Below are 22,998 nucleotides of genomic sequence, written 5' to 3' on the forward strand. Positions count from 1 at the left end.
TAAATTATGTCATTCAAAACTGAAATTTTCCCCACAAGAAACGAGCCCCCCATACGGCTATGAAGACAAAAAAAAAAAAAGTGGGTCTTGGAAGAAGGAAGAGGGAAAAAACAAAAATGGCAAAAATGTAAATTAAAAAAACTAAAAAAAAAATGCGAACTTCTTGTCAGGTCAGATTCTTCTTCTGTTAGGAAATCATGTGAGTAGTTTTTGATGTCAGCTCAGAAATGTGGCCGTACAGGAAATGTACACCGTGAAAACAATTCCTAAAAAGCAATGTCAGAATTGCGTTTTTTTCCTTTCACAATTTCACCACACTTGGAATTTTTTTCCCATTTTCCAGTACTCTACGTGGCAAAATGAATGTTGTAATACAAAAGTGCAACTCGTCTTGCAAAAAACAAGCCCTCATATGTCTATGTGGACAGGAAAATATAAAAGTTATGGCGCTGGGAAGAAGGGGAGGAGAAATCTATCATGTAGAAATGGAAACTGGCCGCATCGTGAAGGGGTTAATGGGAAAACTGTTAGATAGAATCATTTTTCTAAATGCACAGGAAATAGATGTAATAAGTGCACTTTTGCTGCAAATTAGGGGCATAACTATCGTGGTCGCCGCTGCGACCAGGCCTGGCAGGTGAGGGGCCCACCACCACCAGCAAATACAGGTCCTTCTCAAAAAATTAGCATATAGTGTTAAATTTCATTATTTACCATAATGTAATGATTACAATTAAACTTTCATATATTATAGATTCATTATCCACCAACTGAAATTTGTCAGGTCTTTTATTGTTTTAATACTGATGATTTTGGCATACAACTCCTGATAACCCAAAAAACCTGTCTCAATAAATTAGCATATTTCACCCGTCCAATCAAATAAAAGTGTTTTTTAATAACAAACAAAAAAACCATCAAATAATAATGTTCAGTTATGCACTCAATACTTGGTCGGGAATCCTTTGGCAGAAATGACTGCTTCAATGCGGCGTGGCATGGAGGCAATCAGCCTGTGACACTGCTGAGATGTTATGGAGGCCCAGGATGCTTCAATAGCGGCCTTAAGCTCATCCAGAGTGTTGGGTCTTGCGTCTCTCAACTTTCTCTTCACAATATCCCACAGATTCTCTATGGGGTTCAGGTCAGGAGAGTTGGCAGGCCAATTGAGCACAGTAATACCATGGTCAGTAAACCATTTACCAGTGGTTTTGGCACTGTGAGCAGGTGCCAGGAAGCATGAAGTGCTCCAAAATCTCCTGATAGCTAGCTGCATTGACCCTGCCCTTGATGAAACACAGTGGACCAACACCAGCAGCTGACATGGCACCCCACACCATCACTGACTGGGTACTTGACACTGGACTTCAGGCATTTTGGCATTTCCTTCTCCCCAGTCTTCCTCCAGACTCTGGCACCTTGATTTCCGAATGACATGCAAAATTTGCTTTCATCAGAAAAAAGTACTTGGGACCACTTAGCAACAGTCCAGTGCTGCTTCTCTGTAGCCCAGGTCAGGCGCTTCTGCCGCTGTTTATGGTTCAAAAGTGGCTTTACCTGGGGAATGCGGCACCTGTAGCCCATTTCCTGCACACGCCTGTGCACGGTGGCTCTGGATGTTTCCACACCAGACTCAGTCCACTGCTTCCTCAGGTTCCCCAAGGTCTGGAATCGGTCCTTCTCCACAATCTTCCTCAGGGTCCGGTCACCTCTTCTCGTTGTACAGCGTTTTCTGCCACATTGTTTCCTTCCAACAGACTTACCATTGAGGTGCCTTGATACAGCACTCTGGGAACAGCCTATTTGTTGAGAAATTTCTTTCTGGGTCTTACCCTCTTGCTTGAGGGTGTCAATGATGGCCTTCTTGACATCTGTCAGGTCGCTAGTCTTACCCATGATGGGGGTTTTGAGTAATGAACCAGGCAGGGAGTTTTTAAAAGCCTCAGGTATCTTTTGCATGTGTTTAGAGTTAATTAGTTGATTCAGAAGATTAGGGTAATAGGTCGTTTAGAGAACCTTTTCTTGATATGCTAATTTATTGAGACAGGTTTTTTGGGTTATCAGGAGTTGTAGGCTAAAATCATCAGTATTAAAACAATAAAAGACCTGACAAATTTCAGTTGGTGGATAATGAATCTATAATATATGAAAGTTTAATTGTAATCATTACATTATGGTAAATAATGAAATTTAACACTATATGCTAATTTTTTGAGAAGGACCTGTACTTCAGCTGGATGTGCATCCTGTGACCCACATTCAGATGAATTGTATTGTGGCACACAGACCCACTGGGTCAGTGCACGGCAAATCATGCTGCCGGACAATCAGAGGCCAGCAGCTGACGTTGGCGAGCTCATGACTGGGGGAGTAGGGCAGACATCAAGCGCTCACGTCACTTACATGCTGAAGTCAGCAGCCTGCTTCAGAAAAGGATGCCATGTGGTGGGGGAGTGGAGGGAAGGTGAGTATTTATTTATTTTTTTAAATCAGTGAGTACACAGTGACCATACTACTACATGTATGACAATGGGCTGTGCATTATACTACATGGAGGACTATGGGCTGAGCATTATACTACATGGATGACTATGGGCTGTGCATTATACTATATGGAGGACTATGGGCTGCGCATTATACTACATGGAGGACTATGGGCTGAGCATTATACTACATGGATGACTATGGGCTGTGCATTATACTACATGTATGACAAAGGGCTGTGCATTATACTGCATGGAGGACTATGGGCTGTGCATTATACTACATGGAGGACTATGGGCTGTGCATTATACTGTATGGAAGACTATGGGCTGTGCATTATACTACACGGATGACTATGGGCTGTGCATTATGCTACATGGAGGACTATGGGCTGTGCATTATACTGTATGGATGACTATGGATTGCATTATACTACATGGAGGACTATGAGCTGTGCATTATACTACATGGATGACTGGGTGTGCATTATACTATATGGAGGACTATGGGCTGAGCATTATACTACATGGATGACTATGGGCTGTGCATTATACTACATGTATGACAATGGGCTGTGCATTATACTGCATGGAGGACTATGGGCTGTACATTATACTACATGGAGGACTATGGGCTGTGCATTATACTGTGTGGATGACTATGGGCTGTGCATTATACTACACGGAGGACTATGGGCCGTGTATTATACTGTATGGATGACTATGGACTGCATTATACTACATGGAGGACTATGAGCTGTGCATTATACTACATGGATAACTATGGGCTGTGCATTATACTACATGGAGGACTATGGGCTGTGCATTATACTATATGTATGACTATGGGCTGTGCATTATACTATATTGAGGACTATGGGCTGTGCATTATACTATATGTATGACTATGGGCTGTGCATTATACTATATGGAGGACTATGGGCTGTGCATTATACTGCATGGAGGACTATGGGCTGAGCATTATACTACATGGAGGACTATGGGCTGTGCATTATACTACATGGATGACTATGGGCTCTGCATTATACTACATGGAGGACTATGGGCTGTGCATTATGATACATGGAGGACTATGGGCTGAGCATTATACTACATGGATGACTATGGGCTGTGCATTATACTACATGTATGACAATGGGCTGTGCAATATACTGCATGGAGGACTATGGGCTGTGTATTATACTACATGGAGGACTATGGGCTGTGCATTATACTACATGGATGACTGGGGCTGTGCATTATACTACATGGAGGACTATGGGCTGTGCATTATACTACATGGATGACTATGAGCTGTGCATTATACTACATGGATGACTATGGGCTGTGCATTATACTACATGGATGAATATGGGCTGTGCATTAGACTACATGGAGGAATATGGGCTGGCAATTATACTACATTATATCAAATATATATTTTATTAAGGTAAAATGCAACTATTAAATTATAGAACCATCAGGCTTCACTGTGATGTCAATGTCCAAAAAATTTACCTTGCGGCCATATATACGTGAGATCAATATTTTGGTCATTTTGGTGCAACATGGCCATCAGATCATTTAATTCCTGGATAGTATCTTCCAACACAAACATAATATCATCTATATACAGTCATATGAAAAAGTTTGGGCACCCCTATTAATCTTAAGCTTAATGTTTTATAAAAATTGTTTTTTTGCAACAGCTATTTCAGTTTAATATATCTAATAACTGTTGGACACAGTAATGTTTCTGCCTTGAAATGAGGTTTATTGTACTAACAGAAAATGTGCAATCTGCATTCAAACAAAATTTGACAGGTGCATAAGTATGGGCACCCTTATCATTTTCTTGTTTTAAATACTCCTACTTACTTTTTACTGACTTACTAAAGCACTTTTTTTGGTTTTGTAACCTCATTGAGCTTTGAACTTCATAGCCAGGTGTATGCAATCATGAGAAAAGCTACTTAAAGTGGCCACTTGCAAGTTGTTCTCCTGTTTGAATCTCCTCCGAAGAGTGGCATCATGGGCTCCTCAAAACAACTGTCAAATGATCTGAAAACAAAGATTATTCAACATAGTTGTTCAGGGGAAGGATACAAAAAGCTGTCTCAGAGGTTTAACCTGTCAATTTCCACTGTTGAGGAACATAGTAAGGAAATGGAAGAACACAGGTACAGTTCTTGTTAAGGCCAGAAGTGGCAGGCCAAGAAAAACATCAGAAAGGCAGAGAAGAAGAATGGTGAGATCAGTCAAGGACAATCCTCAGACCACCTCCAGAGATCTGCAGAATCAACTTGCTGCAGATGGTGTCACTGTGCATCGGTCAACTATACAACACACTTTGCACAAGGAGAAGCTGTATGGGAGAGTGATGCGAAAGAAGCCGTTTCTGCAAGCACGCCACAAACAGAGTCGGCTGAGGTATGCAAAAGCACATTTGGAGAAGCCAATTTCTTTTTGGAAGAAGGTCCTGTGGACTGATGAAACCAAGATTGAGTTGTTTGGTAATACAAAAAGGCGTTATGCATGGCGGCAAAAAAACACAGTGCGTTGTATAGTTGACCGATGCACAGTGACACCATCTGCAGCAAGTTGATGCTGCAGCTCTCTGGAGATGGTCTGAGGATTGTCCTTGACTGATCTCACCATTCTTCTTCTCTGCCTTTCTGATGTTTTTCTTGGCCTGCCACTTCTGGCCTTAACAAGAACTGTAACTGTGTTCTTCCATTTCCTTACTATGTTCCTCACAGTGGAAATTGACAGGTTAAATCTCTGAGACAGCTTTTTGTATCCTTCCCCTGAACAACTATGTTATCTTTGTTTTCAGATCATTTGACATTTGTTTTGAGGAGCCCATGATGCCACTCTTCAGAGGAGATTCAAACAGGAGAGCAACTTGCAAGTGGCCACTTTAAGTAGCTTTTCTCATGATTGCATACACCTGGCTATGAAGTTCAAAGCTCAATGAGGTTACAAAACCAAAAAAAGTGCTTTAGTAAGTCAGTAAAAAGTAGGTAGGAGTATTTAAAACAAGAAAATGATAAGGGTGCCCATACTTATGCACCTGTCAAATTTTGTTTGAATGCAGATTGCACATTTTCTGTTAGTAAATAAACCTCATTTCAAGGCAGAAACATTACTGTGTCCAACAGTTATTAGATATATGAAACTGAAATAGCTGTTGCAAAAAAAACAATTTTTATAAAACACTAAGCTTAAGATTAATAGGGGTGCCCAAACTTTTTCATATGACTGTATCTGATCCAGCTCTGGATCTTGTCTGCACCGGAATTGGGGGAGCTTATGAAAATCTCTTTCCCAAAAACCCAAAAATAGGTTAGCGTACGAGGGTGCACAAGCTGCCCCCATTGCCGTACCCTGTATCTGAAGAAATGCTTCATCTCTAAATGTGAAACAATTGTGGGCTAGAATGAATTCTAATAAAGTCAGAATTAATGTTGCAAGGGAAGGTTCAAGATTGCTATTGTGTAAGTACCATAAGAACGCAAATTATTACAGAACATTTCCCCGTCAGACACGAAGTATGTGAAGTATCCTGACGATCCTGCTCGGTGAGTTGTGCAGGAAATTTACTGTATAACGACAATATGAGCGATCTATGATGTCTAGTGTACAAGTGCGGAGCGGCTGCAGCGCCCCAGAGTCCTGGTCGTTGCAGTACTGTGGCTCCGCCACTATGGGGAGCTATGGTGCATCTGATGGCACTGAAGGAGTTCATCTGATCAGGTATCACAGACACCAATACATTTCACAGCCGGGCCTCCGGGGGGAGCTAAGGGTTCTATTCACTAGGCCACTCCACACCATAGTGGGTAAACTGGGGGTCAGGCAGGAAGTTAGTCAAAAAGCTGACTGGGTTGGAACCAGGCAACACCTTGTGGCAGAGGGTGTTGTAGGGGAAGATACAGTAGGGTCTCTGTCAGGGGTGGGATCCTGACAGAGGCTTGGCAACTTGAGCGAACGTAACGGGACCGTGCCTGCTCAGGATAGCGGCGGTGCCCAAGGAAGGACGAGAAGCGAGATAGATTGTGCTGAGTGAGAAACGAGGTCAAGCAATAAGGAGAATACCAGTAGGGGTCGTGCCGTAAGACCGAGGCAACACCCTACTGAGGCGCACTACCGGTGGCCGGAACGCCGAGGGAGTATTACAACATCCAGCTTCAAGCGATACTCTAAACAGCGGCAGGACAGTCAGTCTAAGGCGGGCTGTCTAACTTAAATCACCTATGCAGTCTTGGGGGGCAACTTGTGGAGAGGGGCGACTCTAGGGTCCCGGAAGAGCTCCGAGCCTACCCGTCAAACGGGTGCCGTCCCAACCATAACACCAGGGAGGGACGGAGGATTAGCAGAACATCATCTAATCGAGTTGTGAGGGAACTTAAGAAACAGACACAACAGTTGTGGGGACTTTCTGTAAGCACAGCAGGGAAGGACCACAACACATAGCGCTAGAAGGAAGGCACAGATTTCCACCTGCTAAGAGAACTCTGGAGGTGCCATTGGACCGGCCGGACTTGCGCAGCCTGGTTATCCAGATTCTGGACTGAGGACACAGAGATCTTCAGTAAAGAGGTAAAGAGACTGCAACCTGGTGTCCTCGTTATTTACTGCACCGCACCACTACAGCCTCACCACCACCATCATCCGTCATACCTATCACTGTACGCCCCTCGGCAGGGTCACGGACCGGGCCTAGCCACCGTGACAACCCCAGAGCAGAGACTCAGAGGCCCGATACCGGGTACCCCTCGGCCCTGCGGCAGTGGGGGCGCTTCAACTTGGCGTCACGAACAGGATCTACTTAAGCCTGAAGAATCAGGTCATGTGTGCCTTGGAACTGTGATTTACTGTGCTTGGACTGTACTTTATTGCAAAGACTGTGCTGCGCCATTTACCGCCAAAATCCGCCGCCATTATAGCGCTGAGGAAAGCGCAGGAGAAGAAGAGGGGCGTGGAGTGGGCGTAGGCAAGCTGAAAAGCGCGAACAACAATGGCCGCCCAGTCTAAATATTGCTGTGTCCTGAGGACGTGTCCGTCAACAGCGGAGGTCCGCCTCCTGATCCTGTTTGGAGGGTGGAGACCATGGAGATGGGGCTGCCCACGAAAGAGACCGCGGGAAGAAGACACTGGAGAGGAGATAAAGATGGCGACACCAGGAACACCGCATGGGAATGACCAGACTCGGCGAGAGGCTGTACAACCTGATGCAGCCCAGGATACGCCGTCACTGCGGGAGCTGACCCTTGCAGAGCCAACGATGGGCCAACCTCCCCGGCCGCCGTCCGAGGAGTGCGTGGCCGCGGCTGAAGCCCGGCGGATAGCCTACCGCTTGGAAGCCGATGCCCGCGTGATCGCTCGGCTGGGCCAGCCTACGGAGGTCCGCCTGTCTCCAGTGTCCCCTGCCTCCTCCATCCAGGCCGTGGCAGATTGTGAGCTGCGCGCATCGGGCCTGAGGATCCTGCCGGAAGCCGAACATCTGCGGCGCCTCATGGCAGCCTGGCGGAACAGACCTCAGCCTGCCACTCAGGTCGATTTAACCAGTGTGGAAGAAACCCCACCGTCCCACTGGGGTGTGGTGGTCTCCTTTAACTCCCGACATGGGAAGGGAGTTATCCAAGAGATCGGGGAGCCACTGCAGGTCCGCGTTGACCGTGAAGAAGTCGAGCCCTGTGGAGGAAGGTATGACGCCGACCTGGAACCTGGCGATGCCGTGACCTACACCCGGTGGAAGAGGGAAGCGGGTGGAACAGGTTGGATAGCTCGGGGTGTCCAGCGGTGCGTCGCCCTGGAGGCTGCTACCGGAACGATGGAAGATGAGCCTTCTGCAGAGAAGAAGCCGGAACCAGCCCCCCGAGGAATCTCAGGAGGTCCGGGTCCACCGTGTGCCTCTGGGTCGCGCTCGCCCACAAGCAAGGAGGGCGTCCCGGCGTGGGATCCTGTCGCTGCTGGAGCCAGGACCGGCCCTTGTTACCCCAAGGCGACCCGTTGGCTGGGTGAGGCCTGGAAGGAGACCGTTCCCTGCACAAGAAGACTGAGTAAGCATGAATGCTTTATAAATGTAAATAGTTACTGTTCTACTATTTTGCTGCTAAAACCCGTCCAGGGTTAACTTTTAAAGGGATTCCTCTTGTTGACCCGAGATCCCTATTGTTTTGTTTGTTTTTCTAAGTTTTGCACAAGTTTCCAGAACTGCCGCAATCATGAACAGTGCATGATACAAACTTTTTGTAAATAGTTTGCACCTTATTAAAGGTGCTCCCTACTGGTTTTACTTCAAGAAGGACTCTTTGTGAAGATACCACACTGGAACCTTTGTTGAGTACGGACTGGTAGCTTGAGAAGACATGCTACCTCATAGAGACTTGGTTTCCTCTTAAAGGGGATGTTCATTTGTTGCACTTAAATGGTGATATTGCTTTAAGACAGGTGGCAATAATGTTTTGATGAAAGAAAGTGATGATAATGTTTACATGGGAAAGTTATATGTATCCAACTAGTTAATTGTAAAGAAATGCTGATAATGTTGATAGACAAAGAGGATGGAAGGTGAACCCTGAGCCCTCCTAGGAGCCATATAGAGATGGCTCAGTGCTCTTAAACTGAAAGTAATGTTATGTTCTATACTGTGTATAGTAGTTGAAAAGACAGAAGGCTCGGGCTGAAAGGAGCGGTCCTGTAAGAAAGGAGAGGCAGTAGGTCTGGTGCCGTTAGGACAGGCGGTCCTGCAGATTTAAAGAAGGAGAATGTAAAAGTTAAATTGCCATATAATGTGATTATAAGAAGGTCTTTAGCGGATTCAGAGTGTACGTCCTTAAAGACAATGTTAAACTATTGTTCAACAATTTTGCACTTAGTAGAATACCCGGTTGGGTAAGAAAAGTTATTTATAGCTTGTTGCTATGGTATTTAACCATGTTTGTAACGTTCAAGTGTCCTCACCTCCCATAAAGGGAAGCTTTGTTCAAATATACTTATTGTTATTGCACTCAACAAAACTGTATGTCTTTTTGCTAACTTGTATTGTTGTTTTCTTCTCAGTCCCGGAGTACTGTGTTTAACCAGGGGGGAGTGCAGCGCCCCAGAGTCCTGGTCGTTGCAGTACTGTGGCTCCGCCACTATGGGGAGCTATGGTGCGTCTGATGGCACTGAAGGAGTTCATCTGATCAGGTATCACAGACACCAATACATTTCACAGCCGGGCCTCCGGGGGGAGCTAAGGGTTCTATTCACTAGGCCACTCCACACCATAGTGGGTAAACTGGGGGTCAGGCAGGAAGTTAGTCAAAAAGCTGACTGGGTTGGAACCAGGCAACACCTTGTGGCAGAGGGTGTTGTAGGGGAAGATACAGTAGGGTCTCTGTCAGGGGTGGGATCCTGACAGAGGCTTGGCAACTTGAGCGAACGTAACGGGACCGTGCCTGCTCAGGATAGCGGCGGTGCCCAAGGAAGGACGAGAAGCGAGATAGATTGTGCTGAGTGAGAAACGAGGTCAAGCAATAAGGAGAATACCAGTAGGGGTCGTGCCGTAAGACCGAGGCAACACCCTACTGAGGCGCACTACCGGTGGCCGGAACGCCGAGGGAGTATTACAACATCCAGCTTCAAGCGATACTCTAAACAGCGGCAGGACAGTCAGTCTAAGGCGGGCTGTCTAAGGCTACGTTCACATTTGCGGTCCTCGCCGCAGCGTCGGGCGCCGCAGCGGCGCCGCATGCGTCATGCGCCCCTATATTTAACATGGGGGCGCATGGACATGCGGCGCACTTGCGTTTTGCGCCGCATGCGTCGCTGCGGCGCCCGCGTCCGGGCGCAGAGGACGCAGCAAGTTGCATTTTTGCTGCGTCCAAATTCAATGAAAAAAACGACGCATGCGGCGCAAAACGCAGCGTTGTGCATGCGTTTTGCTGCGTTTTTATTTGCGTTGTGCGTTGCGGCGCCGACGCTGCGGCGCACAACGCAAATGTGAACGTAGCCTTACTTAAATCACCTATGCAGTCTTGGGGGGCAACTTGTGGAGAGGGGCGACTCTAGGGTCCCGGAAGAGCTCCGAGCCTACCCGTCAAACGGGTGCCGTCCCAACCATAACACCAGGGAGGGACGGAGGATTAGCAGAACATCATCTAATCGAGTTGTGAGGGAACTTAAGAAACAGACACAACAGTTGTGGGGACTTTCTGTAAGCACAGCAGGGAAGGACCACAACACATAGCGCTAGAAGGAAGGCACAGATTTCCACCTGCTAAGAGAACTCTGGAGGTGCCATTGGACCGGCCGGACTTGCGCAGCCTGGTTATCCAGATTCTGGACTGAGGACCCAGAGATCTTCAGTAAAGAGGTAAAGAGACTGCAACCTGGTGTCCTCGTTATTTACTGCACCGCACCACTACAGCCTCACCACCACCATCATCCGTCATACCTATCACTGTACGCCCCTCGGCAGGGTCACGGACAGGGCCTAGCCACCGTGACAACCCCAGAGCAGAGACTCAGAGGCCCGATACCGGGTACCCCTCGGCCCTGCGGCAGTGGGGGCGCTTCACGGCCACCATGCACAGCACAAGAAATGACAGCGCAGCTCTGGTTGTAACTGGTATCCAGGGTTATGTAGGCTGTAGCTGTACTCCGCACACAAGAGGGGTCCGGTTCTGTGTGTCCTCGGCAGATCCAGCAGAGTTTGGTCAGTTTGGTCAGTAATAATAATAATAATAATAATTACCAATATTATTAATAATTCTAAGAGCAAATAATACAAAATATATAAAATAGCAATATTATTTATACATTTTAATAAAAGATTAATAATAATAATTCTAATAACAAATAATACAAAATATATAAAGTATCAACACTATTAATTATTGTTATTAATATTATTGCATATAATAATACAAATACAAATATTCGTAATTATTCTTAATAGTAATAATTCTAATAAATAAAAAAATAAAATAAAATAATATAATAATGTTAATAATAATAATAATAATAATAATAATAAAAATATATAAAATACCAGTTATTATTAATCTAGCATTTAGTAATGGCATACTAATAATAATAATTGGATAACGCCTTCCACATGTGGATTGGTTTCGGAGATGCTACTGCGGCAGCGCTCTGTGTGCCGCCAGCACAGGACCCGGCATCCGAACTCCTTGTATACAGGTTGTGTGTTCCTGCAGCAGCACATGGACCATGATACGTCTTCTTTGCGGTGATTAGTCCTAATGTGTTCCTCTTTGTCTGCAGTTTGTGGCGCTATGTGCCAGTGTCAGCTCCTACATTGGATTTCTTGTGGACATTGCTCAGTGGAGGCGCCGCACACCCAGGCTTATGTCATTAGGCGCCACAGTTAATTTTTTGGGAATTTGTGTTTTTTGCTTCAAATATTACAAGTTTTTGCCTATTTCGCACCCAGGTTTTCTGTTATAGGTTTCATCTTTGTCCCTGGGCATTTTTAACTTAATTAGGTGGCAGCGGATTGAGCAGCGTGGTAGTGAGTCCAACATTAAAGTGCCAAGCCTGCACACAGAGCACTTTACTACCAGCAGCTGCATTCTCTTTCTACTGAAATCCAGTGTGTCTTTGATTTGTGCATGAGTTCTGATAATTCCTTACATAATATCGGTGCACCTGGTGTTCAGAGCCTATAGCAATCTGTATTATCATCTAGCCAGCTGAGCGATGGAGGACACACATGCTCAGTCACCTCCCCCTAATGAGCCGAGTGCTGGAGGACACACATGCTCAGTCCACACCCAATGAGCAGAATGCTAGAGGACACACATGCTCAGTCACCTCCTCCTAATGAGCAGAGTGCTGGAGGACACACATGCTCAGTTACCTCCCCCTAAAGAGCCAAGTGCTGCAGGACACACACGCTCAGTTACCTCCCCCTAATGAGCAGAGTGCTGGAGGACACACACGCTCAGTCACCTCCCCCTAATGAGCCAAGTGCTGGAAGACACATTCTCAGTCACCTCCCCCTAATGAGTCGAGTGCTGGAGGACACACATGCTCAGTCACCTCCCCCTAATGAGCCGAGTGTGGAGTACACACATGCTCAGTCACCTCCTCCTAATGAGTCAAGTGCTGGAGGACACACGCTCAGTCACCTCCTCCTAATGAGCCGAGTGCTGGAGGACACACACGCTCAGTCACCTCCCCCTAATGAGCCGAGTGCTGGAGGATACACACGCTCAGTCACCTCCCCCTAATGAGCCGAGTGCTGGAGGACACACAGGCTCAGTCACCGCCTCCTAATGAGTCGAGTGCTGGAGGACACACACGCTCAGTCACCTCCCCCTAATGAGCCGAGTGCTGGAGGACACACATGCTCAGTCACCTCCTAATGAGTCGAGTGTTGGAGGACACACACGGTCTCAATGGTCTAATAAAACACTTTAAAACAGCGCCCAGTAACTGGTCTGCTTGTTTAACCCTTTAAGTGCTCTGCAAATGCTACGACACATGATTTTAAACACGTAAAAAAATTCTCATGATGACTTAAAATGGATGGTGTGTAGGTGGCACTAAAATTAAAGAGGTTGTCCAGGGACTTGGATATGGATGGCTTACCCTTAGTGGGGGTCCAACGCCCCCACTACAGAAACAGCACAGCGCCGTGCATAGTGTAGTGGCCACTCACAGTACTGCAGCTCTGATCTCTAGACGATGCTCTTGTATACAGCTTGTGCTGCTCCCAGGTGCGACTATTCCTAATATTTGGTCATAAATGGAGAACAATGCATACGGCACCTAGGCCTACTGTGGGAATCTGTGCGGAGAACATCAGGGTACATAAGGGTTCAGATAATAAGATTGTCCTATTGGCTTTATACCTGACCACATGGCCACTGCAGGTTGCCCTGCTCTCGCCCCTGCTAAGTCCTGGCTCGGGCGCTCTAATAATAATAATAATTTTTATGTATATAGCGCCAACATATTCCGCAGCACGGAATGTACAGACAATAAATTCAATACAAGTTAAGACAATTTAAACAGTGACATTAGGAGTGAGGTCCCTGCTCGCAAGCTTACAATCTACAAGGAAATGGGGGGGACACAATAGGTGAAAAGTGCTTGTTATTTCAGGTCTGGCAATTATAATAAATAGGGATTTTCATATAAAGCTGCATGATCCGGTCATCAGCCCGTGTGTTTAAGTGCAATAGTCAAGTATCAAGTGCAGTAATGTGCGTGGAGGGTGTGGAGACAGATGAATAGTAGGGTGCAGATTCAGAGTAATATTTGGAAGGAGGGAACAGGGCAAAGTTAGTTTACTGAGTAGTTGATGTGGTAGGCTTGTTTGGAGAGATGGGTTTTTAAAGCGCGCTTGAATAGGTCAGGGCTAGGTATCAGCCTGATCGTCTGGGGAAGTGCATTCTAGAGAGCTGGCGCAGCACGAGAGAAGTCTTGGAGACGGAAGTGCGAGGTTCCGATTACGGGGGATGTTAGTCTTAGGTCGTTTGTAGAACGGAGGGCACGTGTAGGGCGATAGACAGAGATGAGAGAGGAGATATAAGGCGGTGCAGAACTCTGGAGGGCTTTATGGGTGAGAGAGATGAGTTTATACTGGACCCTGTAGCGAATGGGTAGCTAGTGTAATGACTGGCACAAGATGGAGGCATCGGTGAAGCGGCTGGAAAGAAATATGTCCCTGGCTGCCGCATTCAAGATGGATTGGAGAGGAGAAAGTTTGGTAAGAGGGAGACCAATTAGAAGAGAGTTGCAGTAGTCCAGACGAGAATGAATAAGAGCGACAGTAAGAGTCTTAGCAGTTTCAAAGGTGAGAAAAGGTCGGATTTTGGAGATGTTTTTAAGATGCAGGTGACAAGAGCGAGTGAGTGATCGGATATAGGGAGTAAAGGAAAGATCGGTGTCGAATATGACCCCAAGACAGCGGGCATTCTGCTTGGGAGTTATGGTTGAACCCTCCAGGGTAATTTCGATGTTGGGAAGAGTGAGGTTAGTAGAAGGGAGAAACACAAGAAGTTCCGTTTTGGAGAGATTTATTTTCAGATAGAGGGAGGACACAGCGTCGGACTGGAGCACCTTGGGCCCACCAGAGAAAATCATTCTTGGGACCCACTATGTAGCTACATAGAAATAGATACAAGACCACCAATTGTGCGGTAAAAAGCGCTAATATCAGGGTATAATATAAAGTAGTTCACGTCTTAATTATGTAGCCCCCTCATAAAATATAATGCGGTCCCCTATCATAGAATATAATGCAGCACCCCACAAAATATAATGCAACCCCCTCAGGTATGATGCAGTCCCCACCATAGAATATAATGTAGCACGCCCATAGGGATTAATGCAGCCCCCCTCATATAGTATAATGCAACCCACCACAGAATATAATGTAGTCCCCTGAGAGAATGCAGTTCCACCACAGAATATAATGCAGCCCCCCCACAGAGTATACTGTAGCCCCCTCATATAGTATGATGTAGCCCCCCATAATATAATGTAGTCCCCTGAGAGAATAATGCAGCCCCACCACAGAATATAATGCAGCCCCCATAGAGTAGACTGTAACCCCTCATATAGTATGATGTAGCCCCCCATAATATAATGTAGTACCCTGAGTATAATGCAGTCCCCCCACAGAATATAATGTAGCCCCCCAGGGTCGTATTTAGAGTTTCTGCTGCCCTAGGCACTTTTAGTGCTGCCTCCCCCTTTGGTGAGTATGACACTATTGGCAGTGACTTTGGCAAGAATCGCTGATGTGAAAGTCGCCTTTTGCAGCAGATCCGGCAGTTTTTCTGCATCTGCTGCGTAACGGATCACTTACAGCAACAATGCGTTCGGCCTCATTCATTCCCTATGGGATTTGCGGCACTTGCCGTGATCTGGCAAATGCGGTACCATACCGCCCAACTTTTGAAGAAGGGAAGGAGGTACAAAGTTTGCGGCGCGCAGTGCGCCGCGGCAAATTTTAGGCCACGCCTCTGACCACACCCATTTCACAACTAGTCACACCCATATCCACGTCCCAACCACAGCCATTTAGCACTGCTGATCACACTGTTTTATATACAATAATTATAAGCAAACAAAAATATGGCCACACAGTGCTCCATACTGTATAATGGCCACCCATGATGCTCAATACTGTATAACGGCCACCACACATGATGCTCCATACTGTATAATGGCCACACACAGTTCTCCATACTGTATAATGGCCACACATGATGCTCAATACTGTATAATGGCCACACATGATGCTCCATAGTGTATAATGGCCACACATGATGCTCCATAGAGTATAATGGCCACACAGTGCTCCATACTGTATAGTGGCCACACATAGTGCTCCATACTGTATAATGGCCACACACAGTTCTCCATACTGTATAATGATCCCACATAATGCTCAATACTGTATAATGGCCACAAATGATGCTCCATACTGTATAATGGCCACACATGATGCTCCATACTGTATAATGTCCATTGGCCACACATGATGCTCCATACTGTATAACGGCCACACATGATGCTCAATACTGTATAATGGCCACACACAGTTCTCCATACTGTATAATGATCCCACATGATGCTCAATACTGTATAATGACCCCCCCTCCTGTATGCATGGATCATCTCCCTCCCATCCCATATTCATGGCTCATATCCCCTCTCCTGCATGCATGGCTCATATTTCCCCTCCTGTATGCATGGCTCATATCCCCCCCTGTATGCATGGCTCATATTCCCCCCCTGTATGCATGGCTCATATTCCACCCCCCTGTATGCATGGCTCATACCCCCCCTGTATGCATGGCTCATATCCCCCTGTATGCATGGCTCATATTCCCCCTCCTGTATGCATGGCTCATATCCCCCCCCCTGCTGTATGCATGGCTCATATTCCACCCCCCTGTATGCATGGCTCATACCCCCCCTGTATGCATGGCTCATATTCTCCCTCCTGTATGCATGGCTCATATCCCCCCCCTGCTGTATGTATGGCTCATATTCCCCCCTGTATGCATGGCTCATATCCCCCCCTGCTGTATGCATGGCTCATATTCCCCCTGTATGCATGGCTCATATCCCCCCCCCCTGTATGCATGGCTCATATCCCCCCTCCTGTATGCATGGCTCATATTCCCCCCCCATATGCATGGCTCATATTCCCCCCCCCCTGTATGCATGGCTCATATTCCCCCCTGTATGCATAGCTCATATTCCCCCTCCTGTATGCATGGCTCATATACCACGTGACCGCTCATTCAGGACGAGCTGCAGACGCCGAGACCATCGCTTGAGCAGGGTGAGTATCGTCTTCAAGGAGGGTGGGTGGTCGGTGGGCGGGCGGCCGGGGGGGGGGCCCTGGACCAGTGGGGGCCCTAGGCAGCTGCTGGCCAGTAGGCCAGCAGGTGTCAGAGCCTGGGCCCACCGGAGAATCCTCCGGTTCTCCGGTGGGCCAGTCCGAGCCTGGGAGGACATGATGTTAGAGACAGCAGTCAGACAATACTTGGTATTTTGAATTAGGGTAGGGGTGATGTCAGGGGAAGAAGTGTATAATTGGGTGTCATCAGCATAGAGATGATACTGGAACCCAAATCTGCTGATTGTTTGTCCCATAGGGGCCGTGTATAGAGAGAAGAGGAGGGGGCCTAGGACTGAGCCCTGCGGAACCCCGATAGTAAGGGGACGAGGAGAGCAAGAGGAGCTGGCAAAGGATACAGTGAAGGAGCGGTCAGAGAGGTAGGAGGAGAACCAGGAGAGGGCTGTGTCCTTGAGGCCTATGGAGCAGAGCATAGTGAGGAGGAGCTGGTGATTCACAGTGTCACATGCGGCAGAGAGATCCAGGAGAATCAGCAGAGAGCAATGACCTTTGGATTTAGCTGTTATTAGACCATTAGAGACTTTAGTGAGGGCAGTTTCAGTGGAGTGTAAAGAGTGGAAACCAGATTGTAAGGGGTCAAGAAGAGAGTTATCCGAGAGATAGCGGATTAGACGGGAGTTGATCAAGCGTTCCAGGAGCTTGGAGATGAAGGAAAGGTTAGAGACAGGTCTGTAGTTAGCAGTGCAGTTCTGGTCCAGGGATGGCTTTTTAAGTAAAGGGGTTATGATGGCATGTTTAAATGAGGAGGGAAAGATACCTGAAGAAAGAGAGAGGTTAAATATTTTAGTCAGGTGAGTGGTGACCACTGGTGAGAGAGACTGCAGGAGATGTGAAGGAATGGGGTCACTGTTGCAGGTTGTAGGCCGAGCAGAAGCGAGGAGCTTGGAAACTTCTTCTTCTGAAACAGGCTCAATGATGTCTAGTGAGCTTGAGGTGTGGCAGGGAAGGGGATCCAGGCACTGAGGAGATTGGGCTGAGATATCCTGATGGATGTGGTTGATTTTTTCTAGGAAGTAAGTGGCCAGATCCTCACCACTGAGGTTGGTGATGGGGCCTGTACTTTAGGTTTCAGGAGGGAGTTTAAGGTTTCAAAAAGTCATTTTGGGTTGTTGGATAGTGAGGTGATGAGGGTGGTGAAGTATGATTGTTTGGCCAGATAAAGGGCAGAGTTATAGGTTTTGAGCATGAACTTATATTGGATGAAGTCTTCTGCTAAGAGAGATTTTCTCCACTGTCGCACTGCACACCTTGAGCAGCGCTGAAGAAAGCGTGTTTGCATAGTGTGCCAGTGCTGCCGTTGTCTGTGTCGGGTCTTTCTGCATGTAGAAGGTGCTACTTCATCTAGGGCATTCTTCAGTGCAATATTGAAGTGTGACAATGCTAAGTCTGGACAAGAGAGGGAGGAGATAGGGGCTAAAGATGTGTGGAGATTGTCCACAAGCTTCTGGGTATTAATGGTACGTCTATTCCAATAAGTGTGGTAAGTGGGGGTGTCCCGAGTGAGGAGACAATTCTTGACAGAGAAAGAAAGAAGGTTGTGGTATGAGAGCGGGAGAGGGAAGTTAGTAATGTCGTGCAGCGAGCCGGGACGGGAGAAGACCAAGTCCAGAGTATTCCCATCCTCATGCGTAGGAGAATTAGTAAACTGTGAGAGGCCAAATTAAGAAGTTAGAGAAAGAAGATGAGAGGCAGATTGGGAGAGGGGATAATTGATGGGGATGTTAAAGTCACCCATGATGAGGGCGGGGATGTCACAGGATAGGAAGTGGGTAAGCCAGGTGGCAAAGTGGTCTAGAAACAGGCAGGAGGAGCCAGTAAGGCGATAAACAACCGCCACCCGCAAGGAGAAGGGCTTAAAGAGTCTCACGGCGTGGACTTCAAAGGAAGGAAATGTGAGTGAGGGAACCGGGGGATGACCTGGAAAGCACATTGTGATGAAAGGAGCAAACCAACACCTCCACCCTGTCTGTTCTCAGGTCTGGTGGTATGTGAAAATTTCAGCCCACCAAACGAGAGAGCGGCAGCGGCAGTGGATCCAGGTTTCTGTAATACCTCTAGCTTTGCACACGTTGCCGTATCTTGCAGAACTTTTGAAAAAGAGGCATCCTGGGTGCAATCATCACCTTTAACCCCACAGAGGGTTTTGGGCAGGGGCGGATTGGTCATTGGTGCAACCTGGGGACCAAGAGAGAAGGGGCCACATCCACCTCCAAAGCAAGGAGAACTGTGCACAATGAGGAGCTATTGGACTGCAATATTGTGTACTTGCACGGGGGTTGCTTTTGTTTGTGTTCAAAATGTGTCCAAAATGGGGGGCCCTGCTTCCCGGGACTAGAACATTGGATGTCCTTCTTGGGGGTCCCTTATTCTCACTGGTGAACTCTGTGTCTGACAAGACAGAACTTTACTAGAGACATGCACTTCCAAGATATGACCACTTGGTGGCGCATGGTATCAGAGAAATAATTGTGATCTGTTCTATGGATGGGACGAGTAGTGGAGACAAGCGGTACGGCAACTGGCACAACAGCGCATCCACTACGTGTGGATTTTATCATTTCCCTACAAATAGCAGAACTGGTAGAATCTTTATGGACAGCGCTAAAATATCCTAATGCATATAAGCGACTCGTGTGAGAGGTGACAAATCCCCTATAACCAGACTTTACTTTCAATTAAAGGGCCGCACCCCCTTTACATATAAATCCTATATACATGGGGGGAAAGTGGAAAAACCATCGTAAATGCAAATTGGTACAATTTATAACTTCCTTATGCTCCTGTTTTATTGTGATAAAGGACGGGTAAGAATCTCAGGTTTCATTCTGGAGGCGCCATCCCTGGTGTATAGAGGTATACAGAGGTATACAGCGTCAGCCGGGACATACAAAATGATGGAGCTGCCCCGATACCCTCCTACAGTGCAAACCGATGTCCTCATGTTAAAGTCTGTGGAAACCGTCACTAATGTGGTGGTCACCCAGCCCGCTGTGGTGATAGTGCCGCCAGCTGTCTATCCGGATTACATGACTAGATCCATCCTGAATTTATTATTCTATTTCTTTCCTCTGGCGATTATGGCGCTCATTTTCTCCATAAACGTAAAAAACTTACTAATGGGATTTATTAAAATCTATACCTTAATAAATTTATTGAAGATTTTACTCCCATATCCCCCAAAAATAGGCTCCTAGACCCCCTTAATATGCCCAATAGGGAGTATAAATGATGGGGCAGCTCGAATTTGATCGCTTGGGGTGGGTAAGGGGTCGATGCTCACTCTGCTGATGGTCGTGGGGTTAGTGTCCATTTCGGGGGTACTGATGCTGTTATATGCAATGAGTTGACAATTAAACTACTGATATCCCCAACCTATAGGAAAGGTGATAAATATATGATCACTGGGAGTCAGACTGCCGATCCATGACTTCTGCAACCATCGTTGCTCCATGTACAGAGCAGATTGTGGCCCCAGTTCTCCTCGGTGTTGGGGGTTTGAGCTGCCCCCCCACCTCCCCGATCACACATTTATCATCTGTCCGGTAGGTATGTCTGTATGGGACATTGCCCCAAAACCTGCTGATCCTGATGTTTGAGAGTTTGTTACACTTGAATCCTCTGTGATTACACCAGGCTGACCTCTCCTGCATGATAGATTGTTACACTTGTATCCAGGGGTGGATTAAGGGTAGCCAGGGCCCCGGGCTGTTCAGACACTGTGGGGGGGGGGGGGGGTCATGTGACGGGGGGGTCATGTGACGGGGGGGTCATGTGACACCTGAACCAGATTATTCCAGAAAAAAGGCCGGGCCCTACTCTACTGTAACCTATTAAATATTTGTTAAAATATACAATACAATTTAGGTATATTTTGATTTATTTTTCAATTTTTAAAATGACCTATATTACATACAAGGAACAAATACCACCGCACCATGACCAGACCACATATTACAACCACAGTGATCGAATAATATCACATACAAGGAACAAATACCACTGCACCATGTCAAGACCACATATTACCACCACTTGGTGACCAAATAGCACATACAAGGGACAAATACCGCAACACCATTTCCAGACCACATATTACCACCACATAGTGACTGAATACTACAATACTGATCAGTAATAAAAAACAAAACAAAACACAATACTATCACCATAAGTGCCATCCAACACAGACCGCCATCACTTCATCCAGCCAGGACTTGTCTCTGTAGGAAATAACACAGTTATCTCGAGCTCCGCTTGCAGAACACATTACTTAATTTTTCACAACTTCTACATTACACCACATGAAGAAAGAAAGGCGACATAGTATCACTCTACACAGTCACAGGACCGCCCCCCATTATATATAATGTATACTCAAAGTATACCCACAGTATACTCAAAAAATAAAATAAATACATCACTGCAGTAATAATATCCCTTAGTTAGCCCCTATGGTAATAATATTCCCAATCCTGGCCCCGTGTATCTCATTCCTGGCTCCTGCCATATGTTCTCGCATCCTGCCCTCATGAGTATCCATTCTACCCCATATCATTTCCCCATCCTGCCCCATGTCTTTCATTCTGCCCCGTGTCTCCAATCATGCCCTGTATCTACATTCTGCCCATGCCTCCAGTCCCGCCCCCAGTGTGTCCAGCAATCTGCCCCAGTGTGTCCAGCATATTACCCCCAGTGTGTTCAACAATCTGCCCCAGTATGTCCAGCATATTGCCCCAGAGTGTCCAGCATTGCCCCCAGACAGTGTGTCCAGCAATCTGCCCAGCAATCTGCCCCAGTGTGTCCAGCATATTACCCCCAGTGTGTCCAGCATATTACCCCCAGGTTTTCCAGCAATCTGCCCCAGTGTGTCCAGCATATTACCCCCAGTGTGTCCAGCATTGCCCCCAGACAGTGTGTTCAACAATCTGCCCCAGTATGACCAGCTTATTGCCTCAGTGTCCAGCATTGCCCCCAGATAGTGTGTCCAGCATATTACCCCCAGTGTGTCCAGCAATCTGCCCCAGTATGTCCAGCATATTGCCCCAGTGTGTCCAGCAATCTGCCCCAGTATGTCCAGCATTGCCCCCAGACAGTGTGTCCAGCAATCTGCCCCAGTGTGTCCAGCATATTACCCCCAGTGTGTCCAGCATATTATCCCCAGGTTGTCCAGCAATCTGCCCCAGTGTGTCCAGCATATTACCCCCAGTGTGTCCAGCATTGCCCCCAGTGTGTTCAACAGTCTGCCCCAGTATGACCAGCTTATTGCCCCAGAGTGTCCAGCCTTGCCCCCAGACAGTGTGTCCAGCATATTACCCCCAGTGTGTCCAGCAATCTGCCCCAGTGTGTCCTCCAGCATTGCCGCAGTGTGTCCAGCAATCTGCCCCAGTGTCTCTCCAGCATTGCCCCAGTGTGTCCAGCAATCTGCCCCAGTGTCTCTCCAGCATTGCCCCAGTGTCTCTCCAGCATTGCCCCATTGTGTCCAGCAATCATCTGCCCCAGTGTGTCCTCCAGCATTGCCCCAGTGTGTCCAGCAATCTGCCTCAGTGTCTCTCCAGCATTGCCCCAGTGTGTCCAGCAATCTGCCCCAGTGTCTCTCCAGCATTGCCCCAGTGTTTCCAGCATTGCCCCAGTGTCTCCAGCATTGCTCCAGTGTGTCCAGCAATCATCTGCCCCAGTGTGTCCTCCAGCATTGCCCCCAGTGTCCAGCAATCTGCCCCGTGTCTCCAGCATTGCCCCAGTGTCTCCAGCATTGCCCCAGTGTCTCCAGCATTGCCCCAGTGTCTCCAGCATTGCCCCCAGTGTCTCCAGCATTGCCCCCAGTGTCTCCAGCATTGCCCCCAGTGTCTCCAGCATTGCCCCAGTGTCTCTCCAGCATTACCCCAGTGTGTCCAGCAATCATCTGCCCCAGTGTGTCCTCCAGCATTGCCCCAGTGTGTCCAGCAATCTTCCCCAGTGTCTCTCCAGCATTGCCCCAGTGTGTCCAGCAATCTGCCCCAGTGTCTCTCCAGCATTGCCCCAGTGTCTCCAGCATTGCCCCAGTGTCTCCAGCATTGCCCCCAGTGTCTCCAGCATTGCCCCAGTGTCTCTCCAGCATTGCCCCAGTGTGTCCAGCAA

Source organism: Ranitomeya variabilis, chromosome 4 (assembly GCF_051348905.1).
Source record: "Ranitomeya variabilis isolate aRanVar5 chromosome 4, aRanVar5.hap1, whole genome shotgun sequence".
Lineage (NCBI taxonomy): Eukaryota > Metazoa > Chordata > Amphibia > Anura > Dendrobatidae > Ranitomeya > Ranitomeya variabilis.